At 38.8% G+C, this 19,525-nt stretch overlaps 1 long non-coding RNA gene across 1 annotated transcript; it reads left to right on the forward strand.

Moving 5' to 3' along the window:
• The first annotated feature begins 17,896 nt into the window (after positions 1–17,896).
• Positions 17,897–18,435, forward strand: LOC117546969. Its single transcript, XR_004569106.1, has 3 exons — positions 17,897–18,027; positions 18,195–18,272; positions 18,359–18,435. It is a non-coding gene; the product is annotated as an uncharacterized LOC117546969 (long non-coding RNA).
• Positions 18,436–19,525: the final 1,090 nt, after the last annotated feature.

Consider the following 19,525-nt stretch of genomic DNA (forward strand, 5'->3'; position numbering starts at 1 on the left):
TATAAAGAGCTGTGTGAAAATGTGTAGAATCACCAAATGGGGGCCCTGTAAAATAGGGAGAACAAATATTTCTAGTCTTTTAACGCTTAGATATTGAAATTCTGATTTCATAGATGTGTTTCAAATCCTAAAACCCCTGACTATATTCTCAACTCAGTGTCGAAACAAAATCAATAATATATTTAAAAACTACAACTCCCATTATATCAGCTCTGCACAGTGATGCAAAACGACAAAAACGTGTAATTACCAAGAACAAACTGGTGTTTTTGAGTAGTGCAGATATCACTGTAAAATCAATCCACACGAAGGAGAATACTCACTGTAAAATGCAGTGAGAGCTGCCTCCCTAGCAACCACCTTAGTTACCATGAAAACGCTGAGACCAGAAATACTGTTTTCACGCCTTGAGAGTTGACGTTAACTTCGCATCAGTGGCAAGCCGTAAGGGCCCTCTAAGATATTCTACAAAATAATATTTAAAAACATTACAAAAAAAAAGAATTTAAAAATATTTTTTTAGTTATATTTTTCATTAGTTTTACCAAAATAACTTGATTTAATTGTATTTAAAATAACATTTCCAAAGAAATAAATCCTTCGAATCTGCCTATTCAGTTTCTGTTTGCCGAAACTACACTTACTGTGAAGAGAGGAGCTGATAGGTGGTCCTGCTGTAAATCCACAGAGGGCCAGCTGTAGTAACTGAACGAGAGAGTAATGTCAAATGACAGTACAATTGACCAATCCAACACAGTCTCACTCCCTGAACGTCCAGGAGCAACGGTCAGGGTCCTTTAGTGTGCAGTTGTGACTCGCCGAGTCTCCTTCAGCTTCATAAACGGACGCAAAGAGCTTTAAACGGATTGCAATGTATTCCCATCGGCGGCGGTATTTGATGCTCAGGGAAGCACCGCATCGGTCCATGTTGGCGGGCGGCGGCATTTAAAGGCAATGTGAGCGTCCATTCCCATTGGATAACGGAGGATTTTACACCCAGAAGTAAGTATTCTCTTTACTGTCGATTTATTTTACAGTGATATCTGCAGTACTCATCAACTCAAAAACACCAGATTATCCTTGTTAATTACCCAACATTGATTGGTTTAAATTGTGTACAATGCTTTTGTATTTCTCCCCTTCGATTCGGAGAAACACATTTTTTTTCGGAGTTTAGGGTGGCAGAAGACACTATATTACCCAGAATCCTCAGCTATCTTTTGGGACTACACCATGTACTTTGCTTGACAAACCCCGTGATTAGTCCTCAAGCTCTGTGATTGGATGTTGGAGTGGCAGTGCGCAAAGTTTACTCGGAGCGTCAAACAGCACTTTGAAATGGAATGAATCCTATCGACGGCACACTAACCACCAACACAGGAATCGAACGTGTCTGTCACGATCTGTCTGTGTTGTGTTTTGTCTTGTCTTTTTCTGTCTTTGGTTTTTATTTTGAAAAGTGTTCACCTTCTGTCTTCCCTGTTGTTTTGTCTGTTTTCCCTCCCTGATTACCCGATTGTGTTCACCTGGTGCCCCTGTGTTTTCTCCTCCCTCCTCACCTGTCTCTTGTTTGTTTGATTAGTCATTTGTCTTTGTCTTTATTAGGATCCCCATTAGCACTAGCATGAGCATTGGCTATTCTTCCTGGGGTCCTCACACACTCAAAACATACATAAACATACAACAAAATTAAAACAAAACAAAACAGCTCATAATTTCATGCAATTTACAGTGAAATGAAGTGAAAACTAAAAATGGTCATCCAATTATCGCCATCCTAAGGCCAAACAAAAGTAAATACAAATAAGTGTACATAATAACATATGCATACATAGCCACAGGCACAGTTCACTTTGTAATACTTCAATATTTTTTTAGCAACCTTTTGAAATGTACTTGAGAATTTTCCTGAATGATGTGAACCTAAAGAGTTCCAGCTGATCATGGCTCTGTACATGACTGTTTTCTGTCCCATATTTGATTTAGATTTGGGTAATACAAACCTTCCTTCTATTGTATGTCGTGTTTGATAGTTATGTTGTGCATATTGCGCTATAAACCTTTGTGATAATATATCTGCTGAGTGAGTCACTGTAATATTTCTGACAAAATGTAATAAAATATAAGTTGACCTCTGTCTGAGAGTTAACCATTTCAGTGTCTCCAGCATTTCAGTGACTCTGGTTCTGTAGGAGCACTGCAGTGCACATCGTGCTGCCTTATTTTGTGCTACTTGTAGTTTGTTTAAATATTTTTCAGCAGCACTAGACCATATAACCAAATAATAATCAAGCTGCAACAGAACCAAAGCATCTAAAACTTGTCTACTGACATCCATAGGCAAATATTTTACAATTATTTTTACGAGTGACACACCCCTTCCCATTTTACATACAACATTATCAATTTGTTTAGACCAAGATCATTTATGATCCAGGGTTATACCTAGCAATTTTGTCTCCTTGACCTGTTCAATTTTAATATGGTTTAAATGTAGTTGCAATTTTGGTTCACCTTTTAACTGATGATTTGATCCTATTAATAACGTTTGTTTTGTTTTTCCCGCATGAAGTATCACCTTATTATTTATGACCCACTCTGATATCAGTAGTAGATCTTTATTCATAACATTTGTCAACTCTCTTGTAGTTGATGCTGCTGCATCATATATTGTTGAGTCATCTGCATACATTACAATTTTAGCTTTTTCTAACACTAATGGTAGGTCATTTGTAAAAATAGAAAATAAAAGTGGTCCCAAACAACTATGGTACTCCACAAGTGACTGTTTTCATCTTTGAGAGACTTCCATTAAAAAAAACAGTTTGACTTTGATTTGTCAGGTAACTTTCTAACCACCTCAGCGTTTCAAAATGAAAACCATATTGTTCCAGCTTGTGTAACAACAAAGAATGGTCAATGACATCAAAAGCAGAACTAAAATCGAGTAGTACTGGACCCACTAACTTCCTATTATCTAGTTCGCCCTTCCAGTCATCTGTCATGTGTGTTAAAGTGGTGCATGTGGAATGGCCAGGTCTGTAAGCATGTTGATACACAGTATTACGTTTGTTACCTTCAAAGTATTTTTGTATTTGATTGAAAATTATTCTCTCCATTATCTTTGCTAATGCTGGTAATAAACTTATTGGATGGCTATTTGTACCAGAAAATGGTCCAGCTGGATTTTTTGCAAGTGGAATAATTGTTGCTATTTTCCATACCTGTGGGCAAATACATTTATCAATACTCAAATTTATAATATGACAGATAGGCTCTGCAACAAAATTAGCAACATATCTAAGAAATGTACCAACTAAATGATCCACTCCTGGTGGTTTATCATTACATTTGCCTAGTAGACATTCAACATCTGTAATTGTCACTTTTTCTATTTTAAATATACACTTCTTGGTGCATTCACACCTAATAGTCCATTTTCTGGTGCGCACCAGACGACAGTTTGTTACATTGTTTCATTTTCCAGAAGGTTCGGTTTGCGTTCACGGGTAAAACTCAAACGGACTATAAACTTTAAACACAAGTCATGTGCACGGAAATGCTGTTCAACCATTGGTCAGACATTAAGGGGGTAAAAACGCAAATCCCGGCAATTTCTACCGGAGCCTCCGCCATGGAGCATCGGCACTTTCGGCAGGTTATTCTCATGCTGCTGTTAATCTGGAGATCAACAGACACTAGCGGCCCGCGCATATGATTATATAATCAGACAACGTCTGTTAAAAAACATTATAACACATATAATGAGAGACGTTCTGCAGTAAGGAGGGGCGTTTCAACGACGACAGGTGTTCTTACTTTTATGTAGCTGACGGAGAATTTTTACTTTACACGACACTGTTCAATACTTCGTTCTGCTTCACTATTTAACTAAACAACCGCGGATGTCTTGAAAGACTCTTTCGCTGAAGATTTTGAAGATATCCGCGTTCTTGTGACACGTAAATACTACGCTTCCTATGTTTTGGTGCGGACTGCGTTCACACCAGCAATGAACCGCTCCAGAGTTCGCAAGCAAGCGCTCCGAGTCCGAGACCACCTATTTTAGCGGACCAGAGTCCGGTTGTTTAGTTCACTTAAGAGGTCTCGGACTGTATTCACACCGACCCAAATGAACCGCACCAAGCGGCTAAACGCACCAGGGTTCGATTCAACCGGACTATACAAGGCAGGTGTGAACGCACCTAGAAATGTGGAGTTACTATTTATAGTTTGATTCATATTTCTCCTCAAATGTTTTACTTTATCAAGAAAATAATCATTCAGATAATTAGCAATTTGTACTGGTTTTGTCAAAAATGTCCCATCCACCTCAAGATATGTTGAGGTGGATTTCGGCTTACGGCCCATCATGCCATTCACTAAACTCCACAGTTTTTTCTTGTCATCCTTTATCTCTTTAATTTTATTTCCAAAATACAACTGTTTTTTCTTTTTATTTAATGCTGTAACATAATTCCTTAAATTCCATTTGCCCATCTGACTCATAACTTGATGAGACAGCTACATTTTTTGCATCATCTCTTTGTTTCATTAGATCCCTTAATTCCTCATCTAACCAGGGTGCTCTAAAGTTCCGTCAGTCAGTCTAAGTGGAGCATGTTTATCAATCACCTGCATAAATAACAAATTAAAGACATCAAGAGCATCATCTGGATCGACTTTCTCAAAAACATGTTTCCAACATATCTTTTGAACATCCTGTATAAATGACTCTTCACTAAAATATTTCATTGATCTCCTCACAATTAGTTTTGGTCCAGCTTTTGGCACATTTGTCTTTCTCACGATAATTATTAAATTATCATCAGAACACCCTACTGGAATTGGTATTGCCTGAGAACATACATGGCTAAAATTAGTAAATATATGATCAATACAAGTTGCACTTTTTGACCCATCTTTCTTTATGCATATCCTAGTAGGTTTAATCACCATTTGTACCAAGTTACATGTATTAATTATTGTCTGCAGCTTGTTTTTAAGGGCACAGTGTAACATATTCCGGTCAATATTTAAATCTCCGATAAAATAAATCTCTCTGTCAAGATCACAAACTTTCAGTGGCGGTTCTAGACCAATTTGACTGGGGGGGCCACTGGGGGGCCAGTTATTTTCTGAGGGTGGCACAATAAATGCAGGACGAAAAAGAGAACTAGACAGTATGAAGTAATTGCGCATAAGAAAACAATGCAATACAGTTATTGGTATTTGTTTCAGTACACTTATTTATTTCAGATAGATTTTATAGTTATTACTGTTAGCTTCAGCTTAAGTTATAGTGCAATGTTTGCAGTCACACCATATTTATATAAAAATAAAGGCAATGAACAGTTACATCTCTACTTTACATAAGGGTGTCTGCACAATCTCACATTACAGCAACAAAATCCTGCATTTTTTGGCAATCCGAGTACCAGAAAATATACATTTCAAAAAAACATTTTTAAATAGTAGTATGAAATAGATTCATGGTAATGTCTCGCAACACTAGATCTAATCAATACATCAAAATTACATGTTAGGAGGAATAAACAACAATAGAGACAACTTGAAATTTGTCTCTATTCAAAATCTAATAAACATAAATTCATACTCGCAGATGATGAAGTAAATAACTTCAAATAAATGAGTAGATAACTCATAGACCAGTGAATATTGGCCTACAAGAAAATAAAACAATTGTGGAAATCACCAAAACTGCAACAATTCCCATTTTCATAATACAATTAATTTCTTCTCCTATATGTATAATCATACCATCTATCAGGTCATGTCAATCAGTCATTTCCCACCTTCATTTCTGGTTTGAACTGAAACCGGGCTTATCACTGTTTTACGGCCCGTCCACACAGCGGCGTGCGTTGACGCTTGGAGGTGGGCGTATCTGAAGCTTGGGGATTTTTTGCGAGCAACGCGACCAACAACCAATCACCTGAATCTCCCGCCCCCGACATACAAAGCAATAGCAATGTTAAAACGAAGTAAACTGGATATAAAATCCCCAAACAGGCGAAAACCTACCAGTTTCATCCACTGTCTCTGCCACCTCCCTCCATGCCTCGCTCCTCCGGTTTGTATCCCGGTAGATGAACAGAGACTGATCATACAGCACCGGGTGATTCACTACCGCTATAATGAATTTTCCCTCCATTTTTTGGAATATGAGGAAATGACCTGCGTAGTCTCTCCCAGCATACACGTGGTTTGATTGGCTAGCGCTTGTACTGGCAGATTTGCATAAAGGGGATTTCATTGGCTGACGCCTCCGTTGAGGCGTCAATAGTTGAACATTGATCAACTTTTGAAGCCAGCGTCGCTCCACGTCGCTTCCCAAAATGCAGTTCGGCTAAAAGTGAGGTCACCCCATTCAAAGTGAATGGGCAGAAGCATTGGAAGCTTCAACGCACGCCGCTGTGTGGACGGGCCGTTATAGAAATGCTCAGCTTCACTACAGTCCCGATAAAGTTTGGTTTGTCCATTGAAGGTTACGATGAGCGTTGCGGGGAACAATAGTCCATGCCTCACCTCAGCCTTGCGCAGCTTCATCCTGACGTCATTGAATAGGGCTCTCTTCCTGGCAATATCCGGAGTAATATCAGGAAATATCTTCACTCGCATGTCACGGAAAATAATCTCTCCCTTGCTCCTTGCCAGCTTCAAGATAGCTTCCTTAGCTTGATATCTCTGCATAGTGACAATCATAGGTCTGGGTCTCAAATCAGTCCGCTGCCCAATCCTGTATGCAATCTCGACTGCCGGTTCACATGAGAGCTCACTTCCGAACACCTCCTTTAAAAAGTTTGTCACAAAGGCAATGGGATCGCTCTTCTCAATGTCCGTTTCCGTTTCCAATCACACGTAGATTAAACGTTCTGCTTTGAATCTCCATCCTCTCTATTTTGTCTTTGAACTCTTTGTTTTCATTCATTAGATTGCCATTTGCGGTTTCGAGTATAGCAACCCTACAATCCATGTCGGTTATCCCCTCCTCCATATCACCGAGCTTCTGACAACATGAGTCAAGTTCTCCCTTTAAAGCAGGGGTGGGGAACCTGCGGCCCCCGGGCCGTATATGGCCCGCGAGACAATTTGGTACGGCCCTCGAGGTCATTTACAAACACACGCAAAAAAGAAAAAAATTAAAGAAATCTAGACCGCAAAAAAATGAAACAAGCGAGTGCCTATTTTTCCTGGCCAAGGTCGGGATCCTTGAACACAACACAAGCCTAACGTGTCATCACGTGGTATATGTCTCGTCTGACAGGGGTGCAGTTCTGACGGAGAGCACCAGAACGCCGCTCCGCTCCTGCACTTCCAAAAATTGCAGTACCGATAAGGAGCCGTACACATGCCGCAGTTTTTGCGTGGCTGTGTCTTTTTAGTTGTAAACCCAGTGGCGATCTGTTCATCTGTCATACCGATCATACAGTCAATAACTTTGTTGTTATTAGCATCTGGTTAGCTAGCTATGCTAACAATTATAAGAAGCTTTTTCTACAACCAGTGAGGTAAAGGCACATCTTTATATGATCATTATAGTTGTACAAAAATAAGAGAATAAAGTAAACAGGTATAAAATACTATATGACGGTAACAAAAAGTTGTAATAAACAAGAATACAGTTTGAAAGGGGAGTGATTTGTAAAATATCCATAAAGAAAAAGAAATCTGCTTACAGTTCTGTTTCATATGGGTGTTGAGAAATGTATCCATAGATCTCTTAATGTTGCTCTCAAAGTGCAAAAATCTTTGGAAACTAAATACATTTGCACACATCTTGTGTCCATATCTTTCTGTTTTGGTGGTCATGCCACAACCGTGCACATGAATGCATGTGCGAGTCATGGTAAAATATCTGGATTAAAAGGTTGCTTTTTCTTTGCACAGCATGAAAGAAAGGCCAAATGAATGGGCTGTGATTTTAGTATTAAGCAGAGGTCAATCATTTGTACGGCCCTCGGAGGATGTTGAAAACATTGAAATGGCCCTTGAGAGGAAAAAGGTTCCCCACCCCTGCTTTAAAGCATCAAGTTGCGGCTGGAATTTCTCGAAAGCAGCCCCTATCTCCTCTCTTATTATGGAGCGTATTAGTACCGACAGCTCCGAGTGGTTCACCTGCGAGGCCCCGCTCTCCATGGCGTTCTCCTCTGCTGCTTGTGTGTCACTCACTCCCGAAAGACCGCTGCTCTCATTCAATGGCACTTTAGCCTTTTTGTTTGGTTTCTTCGGTGGCATTATATTCCCCACATCGTATTTCGCTATAAACTTTGAGTGATCAACTTGCTCATCTGATCATAACCTGATTTCTCAAAAATGTGCATTTGGGTCCTGCCTGCTTCGCTCTCAACCCTGACAGTGTCCTTTTAGTTAGATTTGGATTAATGATGTGAAATATAAACAACCCTTAAATCAGACTTTAGTTACACCTGAGTAAAATTCAGTGAAGGTGATTGTCAAGTGCCAACAACCAGGCGAAATATGTTATAGTTGGTGCTTGAGAAGACTAAAAATGTATCTGCAGATCCCTATAAAGCATATTCATTACTCGTTATTCCCTAATCGTTCATCAAAAAATGTATATAATGGCTATTTTGCACATCCCTTTCAAGATTTCCAAAGGTTTATTGACATATCATACACAACTACGGTAATGACAAACTTGGGTCATAGGTTCCTCAAAAAGACATCTATCAAGTGTGTACTTCCACCATTAAACTGTCATATTCTGCACATTTCTTGTTCTATCTACATACATCTCATAAGAGTATAATAAATATGTATAATATTGGTTAAAATAAGTGCTTCAACATAGTTAACATTGCAGGAAATTGATTGTCAAGTCCCAAAACAAACCATGCAATATATTAAACGTTAAGTACTTTGTCAGGCTTAATATTGATCAGATAACCCCAAAGCTTTTTGCTTACATGTATTTAAGACCTTAACCTAAAGTATTATTTAATGTTTAAATAAAGCCTAATTAGTTTGTCTGTTTTGCACATCCTCCTTTTAATATCTTTGTACATCCGGCACTAAACTGTTTTATTCTAGATATCATTTACAGTATCTTCTTGATATTTTCTATTCTATATTTCTATCATTGACCTTCTACTTTCCTCCTATTTTGTATGTACTCTTAGTATTTAAATGTTTTCATAAAATATAACACATTCAAAAGTGCTTTACAAAAATGAAAGCCATTATGAAAAAGGCATTTTAAACAGTCATTCAAAAGCAACACAATCTACCTGCATTGCAATTACTCTAAACGTGTAATAACGTGCTTTAACCAGTAGGTGGTTTGGGTTAAAAAGCTGTCAAATGTATAGTGTTAACAAAGTAAAATATACTGCTGTTTCCGGTTTTGTTTACAACGGATATATTTTGTTATTGTTTTGATATTTGTAACACAAAAGCGATGGAAAAAACCAACAGCAACACAGAAAAGATGGTCTTAACATGACCCAGCGGTCTAGTAGTTAATAAAAAACAATATATCAAAGCAAAATATTACTACTAACTTTATTGTGAAATGACAACAGAACGGTAAAAGAATAGTTTCCGGTCTAGTCTGATGCCCGATCTCTGTAGATAAATAAAGAACTACGACAGATGTGTAATATTTAATGCAGCCGAACCATTTATTACAATGCATTAATGTGATAACTTTCAAAGCACTGCTGAATAAAGTATGATTTTATCTTTTACGAAACGTTTTTATATGGAATGCAGTTGGAGGTCAACCAATCACAGAGCTTGAAGACTAATCACGGGGTTTGTCGAGCAAAGCACATGGTGTAGTCCTAAACGATAGCTGAGGATTCTGGGTAGTGTAGTTCTGCCATCCTAAACTCCAAAAAAATATGTGTTTCTCTGAATCGAAGGGGAAAAATACAAAAGCATTATACACAATTTAAACCAATCAATGTTCAACGGGAGCACTAGAGGGCGAAAACTTTAAAACGTAATTATAGGACGTATTAAGCGCTTGAACAAACGACATATTTGGTCGTAATAATTGGGCCTGAACAATCGGCATATTTGGTCGTATGTTGGAGGACTTGTTGGAATGAAAGGTTACAAATTGTGAAAATAAATGAGTTTATAACAGCCAAACAAAAGAGCTTCCTTTTCAATGCTTACCAAAGCTATTGACAGAGCAACATGGTAAAAAAAAAAACACGTTCAATTATCCACTCCATTAGCCCTCCGAAGAGTGCGAGAGTTAAACAACGGGAACAGAAAGAGGCGGGGACAGGGTCATTGGCTTGTATTTTCAATTAATTGATTTACATAATCCTCTGAAATAGAGAGCGGGAAGAGGTAGTGTTAGAAATTAAAATCAATGTTTTGATGGCATAATGTACCTTAAATGTACCTTCAGTTTAAATGCTGTTTTATACTGAAAAACCAGAAAATTATTGTGCACAACCAGTTAAGCTTTTATTCTGAAAATCCTTCATCTCCGGTTAGCATGTGGCTAGTTTACCATTTCTTATAGAGGTTAATTTAGTAGCGAAATGACATGGAGTGATGCACACCGAAACCTACTGATTTTAACACTGCAACTATAGTCGTATTATTATTGCTGAATATTAAATGAAGGTATAGTTTATTTGAATAAAGTTATTGTTTACAGACGTGGGTAAGATGTGACAACATCCGGAATGACCAGAAACCAAACCAGCCGTGAAGTATTTTCTGTATTTTTTAGAATATTAACTACAACGTTTAGAATGTGTTAAAGGAAAAGTGATGAAAGACAATATGAGGAGAAGAGGCGTGTTTAAGTATGTATTGAATGTACAATGCCTGAATCCTCTGTTTAAACGTAACGACGGACATTAAGATGTGGCCGGCCCGCAAGGAGGAGCCTGCAGAAGCTATATAACAGCAACACCTGAGCGGTTCGGCCTCTTTTCTCTGCTAGCGGGGAGCCAGAGGCAGCTGCTTTTCTGTCAGAAAATATCCTGTTTGTGACTTTACCGCGCATTTTTTATTAATTAAAGTACCAATTTGAAAACATCTCAGAGACTCCATTTAGTCTCCTTTTTAAGCTTCTCTTTCCTGGACGTGAGAATAACCATCACAGTTAACAGTAGGGAAGGGCAGAACAGAAGGGGGGGGGGGGGGGGGCAAGGAAAAGACAGAGAAAGATGAAGAGAGGGATGGAAAAGCAAAGCAGAGAAGAGAAAAAAGGGAGTGAATTTACAGATGCAGTGTACTATTTGTGCCCCTCAAATTGAGCGTGAAATAACAATGTGTTGTTGGAGAGTCTCCGTCATTAATTTAGTTAGCATGAGAAAAGATGGTAGCAATAGAGAGACATACGGAGATTTATTTTTCACAGATCACACAGTTTTCAGATATCTTCGGTAACTACAAATTTGAAAAATAATGGGCAATTTCAACGGCGTACGTTCCCAAATAATTGGAAATGGGACAGTTGGGGAAGATGAGTTTAAATAGACCTAGGATGAAGCAACAGCACAGTGAGGATGAAAATAAGCATTTGTGGAGCCCTGTAATAGGTCGCTCAGATTTTAGTTATTGTTTTTTCTTTTGGACATTAGGTGGCTAACGTGTTGCTAACGATATATGAAGTGGGTTGAACTTCTCAATTTGGGAAATTCAACTAACTGAAAATATGCTATCTGTTCCAGCCCATTGAGTGGTGCAGCGGTGACGTATTATTGTAGGACGACCCGGAAGTTATCTTTGCAAGGGCTCTCTCGACAAAAAACAATGGGACTGTTTCATTGGATTTCAGTATATTGCAGAAAAATAAGCTTTGAAGCAAACACACGTTCATGATACTTCCGCGTTTTTGTCAGCGGGATAATCTCCACATATAAACACCACTCTTTAATTTTTGAAGCATAAGTGTAAAAAGCTAACATTAGGTTATAAGCTAACAACATCATGGTACCATGGCTGAGCACCAACACCAGGCCCGGTTCTACTGGGATGCATAAGGGTGCATTGCACCCTCAGTTGAGTCATTATGCACCCTCATTTGAAAAATGAAAAGTAAAAAAATGAAAAGTGAAAAATATTACATTTTGCCTACTATTACTAACAATAGTAGTAGTAATAATAATAATAAGAAGAAGAATATAGTTGAAATCAAATAAATTGTAATTATGGTTGAATAGCATTGTCTGCTGCATTTATTTGATCAATTTAAACGGTAAGTAACGTTATTATGTCAGGTGCGTGTGACCTGTGTCGCTGCACATTCATCAAGGTGCTTACACAGCAGTCAATGATGGACATCAGAAAATGGTTAAAACAACCAGCCCTTATCGCCAGCATACACTGCATCTACTGCAGGTAATAACAGTTCAGATCATGGGGACATTACGTTACTGTCGTGGACACTAACGTCCTCCTGCCCGACTCGCCGGCTTTGCCCACCTCGCCCACAGAGGCGGAGCAGCCGCAGCCGTCTTCGTTACCCCAAACACCGCCACCCCTCGGTGGCCCGCAAGTGCCAGAGGACCTCTGCAAAACAGAGCCTGCCCAGGTATATTTAAAAAAGTACCCAACTCGCCTGTACAGTGGGGTCAGGCGCTCATTTTGCAGCTCATGGTTTCAAAACAGAGATTGGCTGAAATATTCATGTAAAAAAGATACCATCTTCTGCTATGCATGTAGACACAACTGGCTACAACAACTGGCGCCATGCTCTTATATCTATGTGATAAGGGACTGGGAAGGCATAATCAAGCAAAGAGCACATAGATCCATAGATCTCTTAATGTTGCTCTCAAAGTGCACCAGATTGATGGTTTTAACTGCTCCCCCGGGTTTTAACCCGGGGGAGCATGCCCCCGGACCCCCCCAGAGGAGGTGAGGACCCCCATAGAGGGTGTTAGGTACACTCCCCACTTATAAAAATAGCACTTTACCACTGCACCCTCTCTAATCTCAGATGCACCCTGAGTCATTTTGTTCTGGAACCGGGCCTGACCCACACTAAGCTAAAAATGTACTCTTGTACGGCGTGATGATGTTTAGTAGTCTCATTTAGTCTCTTAAAGACACAACGAAGCTTCGGACATTCACAATTTAGGTGTTTTACTGACGTATTTAATGTTCTAGAACAAAACGTCAGAGGTGGGGACTCGAGTCACATGACTTGACTCGAGTCGCATATTTTTGGATTTGAGACTTGCTTGACTAACATTGATAAAAGACTTGCCTTTGACTTGGTATTCATGACTTGAGACTTGACTTAAGCTTGAGACAGATGACTTGAAAGGACTTGACTTTTTTTAATTAAATATTTGCGTTTGTTTTTGTATTGAGATATTACATTTAGTTTTTTCAAAACGTGATTGGGTGATTATAGCCCCGTGCGCGCAAACCTGGCAACTCAGACGGCAGGAGTGTCAGTTAACATGGCAGCGGCTAGCGTTACTCCAAAAATGAAGTTTGGATTCAAGAATTATGTTGTCGATGACGCTAATAAGAAGAGAACAGCGGTATGCAGGGTCTGCAGCATAAAGATCAGTGACACGACCACCACAACATCCAACTTCATTCGTCACCACAAAAAACCCCACAGAGAAAGGTGCGTGAATGTGTTGTGTTAGCTAGAAAGTTAACGTTAAGTTTAAGCTACGTTAGACTTGGTTTCAAATCGATTAAGCATTGCAAAGAGAAGACAAAACGGTAAATGAACACTAGAACCTCCAAGGGATTCATTTTGACTAACCCTGATACTGACGGGCTGTCAGGAGAGGGAGAGAGAGAGAGGAAAAGAGATGCCTCGTTTATTTCCCCTGTGTTATCAGAAGTTACTGTAAACTTTTGAATAATGTAGTTTGTTTAAATGTTTTAATTATGTTGTTTTTGTTTGTAGAAGTGCATCATTCCTTGATTTATTGTAAAATGAATCTGAACTTTTTGATCTGTTATGATGATAAACTGAAGCAATTTCTAAATTAACCCAATTAAGTGAGTTTTAAATCGTCCTACTTAGTTTATAAAGAAATTATGAAGAGGAACAAATTAAATGATTTGAAAATGATATCTATGTAGGTGCTGATGCTGTTGGCGGTTCTAGTGTTAACAGAAATGTAAATTAAATATGTGTAATGGCAAATGCCATATATGATTTTCTAACCTGGAATTCTGCCTTTTTGAACAGACTTTTTGAGTGAGTCCTAGCTATATTGTCTGCAGTTCTAGGGTTAATATTGATCTAATATGATTGTCATCGGTCTAAATTAGATTTCAAATGATGAACTGTGTATGTAATGAAGATCATAGTGTGGTTTAAATCCATTTTCATAACCATTGTCTTTTAACTGATTTAAATGCGGAAACTGGGCTTATTCATCAGAATTTCGTATGACTTGACTTGACTTGCTTGACCTGAGCAATGACTTGACTTGACTTGCTTGACTCTCACCACAGTGACTTGGGACTTGCTTGATACTTGTAGGTCAAGACTTGAGACTTGCTCATGACTTGCACATGTAGGACTTACTCCCACCTCTGCAAAACGTGAACATCTCTTAAGCTTAACAGACGTTATGTCAGGCATCTAAATGTTGACTTTGAAACAAGGGAACCGCAAGTGGTAAAAGCTCATTGCTGCACCATGGCATTCACCTCATTGAGTTCAGATTTTCCTCCATAAGATATAAGTAAATGCTGATGGTGGTCAGCACAACTCTAACTCCCATTAATCAGAATCAGAAACAGGTTAATTACCAGGTAGGTTTACACATACGAGGAATTTGACTTGACGTCATGGTGCGTACACAAAAATAAAACATGAATTATAACACAGGTAGGGAACTAGAAAAAATATAATATAATAAAAATATAACAGTATTTACATTGCAATGGAATGGAATGAAAAAGGGAATACAATATGAATACAAATCGGCAGTAATAAAAAAGACAAGAGAACAGATATAGCGTACATTATGTGTGCATGAATGCATAGAGTCTGCGTTGTGGCTGAGGTAAAGTGTCAGTGGGGGGGCCGGGCCTTGTTTATGAGGGGAACAAAACTGTTCAGGTGGCTGTTGTTTTTTGTTTTTGAATATCCATTTGTGAAAAGAAAATCCAATGACCAAAGCAGACACTGACCCTCCTGCCAGTCATTTCCTGAACAAAAAAGGGGAAGGAAAAAACATTCAGATACTATACATACCAGTGGCGAGCCGTGACTTTTATACCTAGGCCCTCTGACCCCCCCCCCCCCCCCCGTATTTATATAAACACCTATCATGACAGGGCACCCACAGCCAAGTAACAATTACAAATGAATTAAGTCGGCACGGCGGCCCACATTGAAAATGACTTAGGCCTACCTTTGATGATCAAATCACTCAAACACAAAGTCCATCCTCCTGTCCTTTTGGATGAAGCACTTGCTTCAGCTAATCCTTTGCCACTCAATCTTGAAAATGACTCGGTTAATAATTTCGCAACGATGTCATCACTATCACTGAAGTGAGCCATCATGAACGAACCTATGCTAATTATAAATCTATCGATCATAAATCTATCGTTTAGATTTATGAAATCGAAAATAATAAAGGGTAGACATGTGGATATTATCCGGCTGAACAAAACGTGCATTTATCTAACAGGTTCGTTCCACAGACCTTATATCGAGCTATTTTCCAAAATCCTCTGGAGAAATCCCATTGCTTTCTGTCGAGGGAATCCGAGCGAAGCTTACTTCCGGGTTTTAGGATGCGTCACTGCACCACTTGCATAGACCTCACAGCGGGCGGAACTTGTCATAAAGTCCGCGAAAATAAAGCCCGCCCATTTAGAGGGAAGATATGATTGGTCAATTGTACTGTCATTTGACATTACTCTCTCGTTGAGTTACTATAGCTGGCCCTCTGTGAATGTAGAGAGGGACCAACAAGCTCTCCCGTCTTCACATAACTCGCAGAGACGGCATTTAAACTGAACAGGCAGATTCGAAGGATTTATTTCTTTGAAATATTATTTTAAATACAATTAAATCAAGTTATTTTTGGTGAAACTAATGAAAAATGTAACAACAAAAAAATATTTTAAAAAATATTAAAAATAAAATTTTATTTTTTTAATGTTTTCAAATATTATTTTTTAGAATATCTTAGGCACTGACGGCTCGCCACTGATACATACTGATGTTCAAACCTGCTCTCTGCCTCTTTCTTTAATAACTCTAAATCATATTATTTGTCTTTTTGGGAAAGATGTGCACAGCTAAATAAATAGTTCAACATATTTCAAGTCACACTGAAATAGGGACATTTGGTTGGTCAAAGTGCAGTCCTGATTCTGCAATTAAATTAAAACTGCAAAAATATAAATAGAAAGAACATATACTTGTGTTTTACCTTTGTGGTAGCAAGTAGCACGTGGAAAGTGATTAGCCAAGCTTAGCACAAAGAATGCAAACAAAGTGAACATCTAGCTCTCCTGAAAAATAAATCGCCTTTAAGCACCTATAATGAATGCCACTATGTTGAGCTATTCTTTTAAGAAAAGCTTGTTCAATATTGGTCCTGGGACCTGTTCAATATTTTAATGTCTTATGCACTTGATAGTACATTTTGTGTTCCATAATAGCATATGCAGGGGTAGACATTAAGGGTAAAATGCCACTGGCCCTCCGGGCCGGTGGAATTGTATTATCACTGGCCCCACCATTGTAACCACTGGCCCGGAGCATTTGTCCAAAAAAAAATAATCGACTAATAATGAAGAAAATTAACACATTTGTTGCAATAGTAGCCTAATTTATGCACTAACTACATTACTACTTGTACTACAACATTTCAATCATCAGTTCTTCCTCATTTTCCTCAATTGTTCATATTTGGTTTATTAAAATAATGATATTGTGGTCATTGTTAAAAAATGTCTGTTATTATTATGAGTATTATTATTTGTATAATGCACTTTCTGCCTTCCTGTCATCAGGAGTTAGACATATGGCTATGTAATTGATTTGATTAGAACCTTCATTAGCATATACTGCTGGGACATTTCACCAATACCTTTATATTGTCTACTCTTCACTTACTTGTCAGCATAGGTCGGCATTGATGTACAGAGCCGACAGAAGACCTTGTTATATTGCCATCATATTGAGAGGTGCAGTAACTCGTCCTAAAACCAGTAAGTAAGCTGCTGGTTCCCTCCACAAAAAGCAATGGGACTTCTCCACAGGGTTTTGGAAAATAGCTGGAAATAAGGTCTGTGGAAAACAAACCTGTTTGATAAATGCACGTTTTGTTCAGCCGGATAATCTCCACATGTCTACCCTACTTTTATAATTTTCTAATCATAAATCTAATCGATAGATTAAGGGTTTTAGGACGCAGCACTGCACCACTAGAACCATCGATCAAGCTGGCTGAAACTTTCTCTCCCTCTTCTTCTCATGCTCCCTGTCACTCTCCTTTAACTCCTCCGGTGACTTTCTTTTATTTGAAGATTGTTTTTTTCCCGGCTACCGCTGGTATTAAAAACATTTTGGCGTATGGTTAGGTGGCGCGATAGTCTGTAGTGAAGGAGCGCGCTCACGGGAGCCTGCTCGCGCTGTGCTCCGCAGCAAACAGCTGTTTGCTTTTCCTCCAACAACGACAACCGACTCACGGAACGCTATGTTGTAGTTGATAAACGAAACAATTTAACTAAATTGCTAGTCAAAATACCAATACCACAGGACATTTTTTTTTAAAGAAATATTTTTAGTGGCCCGAGCGGGCAACTGGAAAGTACGTTATGCTGGCCCGGGGTGTCTAAATAGTGCTTCCGGGCCAGCGGGCCATTTATAATGTTGAGCCCTGAAATGCCTATTTTCTTCTTCCCCTAAAGTGAGATGAGAAAATTGATGCACCTTAACTTACTCCCTCTACTGTGATAATACTTCTAGGAGCTGTACAGTCCACTGCACCCAGCTGTTGGTTGTAAATAGTTGCAGCACGTAATTCACGCCTCCACTCCATGCTGGTTACCAGGGAGATCAAGGTATGACATCGGAAGGAAACAGGAAGTACAAAAATAAGAGACATGCAGAACCATAACATCGGAACTATTGCATTGTTTAGAGAAGTTGTGAAGTACTTTGCACAACATTTTGAAGAGCAGCTTAGTTCTCCCTTCTTAAGTACCTCCACCTCTGTGATTCTTTCCAGGTGATCATGATTGAGTGTGCAGACCTGAAGAATGTCATCAACTACCAAGAGGTGGAAGCACTTAAACACACGATCAAGGTATGCAGGGAGGGCTAAATAGAGGGAGAGTGTGATTTGTCTTCAGACAGCAGGAGGAATAATAATAATCTCTTCCCTTTCCTCAGGTTTTATCCATCATCAAGTGGAGGGGTCCTAAGAGCAATGAGCTGTCATCTAAGTTTTGGAAATAGGTGTTATTTTACTTCATTAAAATAAGTAATCCCACACTATCTCAATAACAGAACAAAAGTATGATGATCAAAACATGCTTAAAGAGGCCCTAGTATGTTTTGGGAGTTTTCACTTTCCTGTAGTGTGTTATATAGGTTTGTGTGCATGTAAATGGTCTGCAAAGGATAAATCCCTGTGTTCCCTCCAGAGGGAGTTTCTCTCACAGACTCCCCCCCTGCCTGAAAAGCCTCCATTGGACTCCTTAGTTAAATTACGTTACATAGTAACATCACTTTAACACTTGCACTTCTGGCTAGCGGTTCAACACATTGTACGGGATATGCTTAGGGGCAGGACATCACAGACTGGTTGACTAATCACAACAGAGCCGCCCACCTAACCAATCAGAGCAGACTGGGCTCTGGTTTCAGACAGAGGGTGAAAAGAGGTGCTGCAGCACAGGCAGTATGAGAGAAATAAAGAGCTTTTTGAACATTAAAGCATGGAGACATGTCACAGTAGAGACACAAAATACAAATATGAACCTGGAAATGAGCATAATAGGGCCACTTTACAGGGGAAAAAAATGCATATGTTTAAAGGCCCAGCTAAGAATAATATAATAATAAAATATATTATTGGATTTGAATTATAATACGGTTATTAGATAACTTTTAATTATTTTAGATAATGCTGGGTAGATTAAGCTTTGTTATTTATTAGTTGACAAATGTACTGAGTCAAAAGTAGAATATTTAACTCGGACATTCAGTGTAGAGTAGAAGTTACAATTAGAACACAATTGTAACAATAAAGTATAACTACCTTAAATGTGTACGTTATAGTGGCAGTAGCAGAACTACAAACCTTTACATTTTCACCCAAAAGTAATACAATGGAAAACACATTAGTTTTTTAGAAAAGTACATAATGGTTTGGAAAGAAAACTGTTGAAGTTTCAGTCTTATACAATATCCACTGAAACCTTTCCCTCATGGACGATGCAGCATTAGCAGAACAACACTGTGTCCATGGCATGTCCTGGAGCCGAAGGAACTAGCTGTGTTAATGTAGTCTGCACGTTTACTGATGATCCCCTAGGGGGCACACACTCACAACAA

The sequence above is a fragment of the Gymnodraco acuticeps genome, unplaced genomic scaffold (assembly GCF_902827175.1).
Source record: "Gymnodraco acuticeps unplaced genomic scaffold, fGymAcu1.1, whole genome shotgun sequence".
Taxonomy (NCBI): Eukaryota; Metazoa; Chordata; class Actinopteri; order Perciformes; family Bathydraconidae; genus Gymnodraco; species Gymnodraco acuticeps.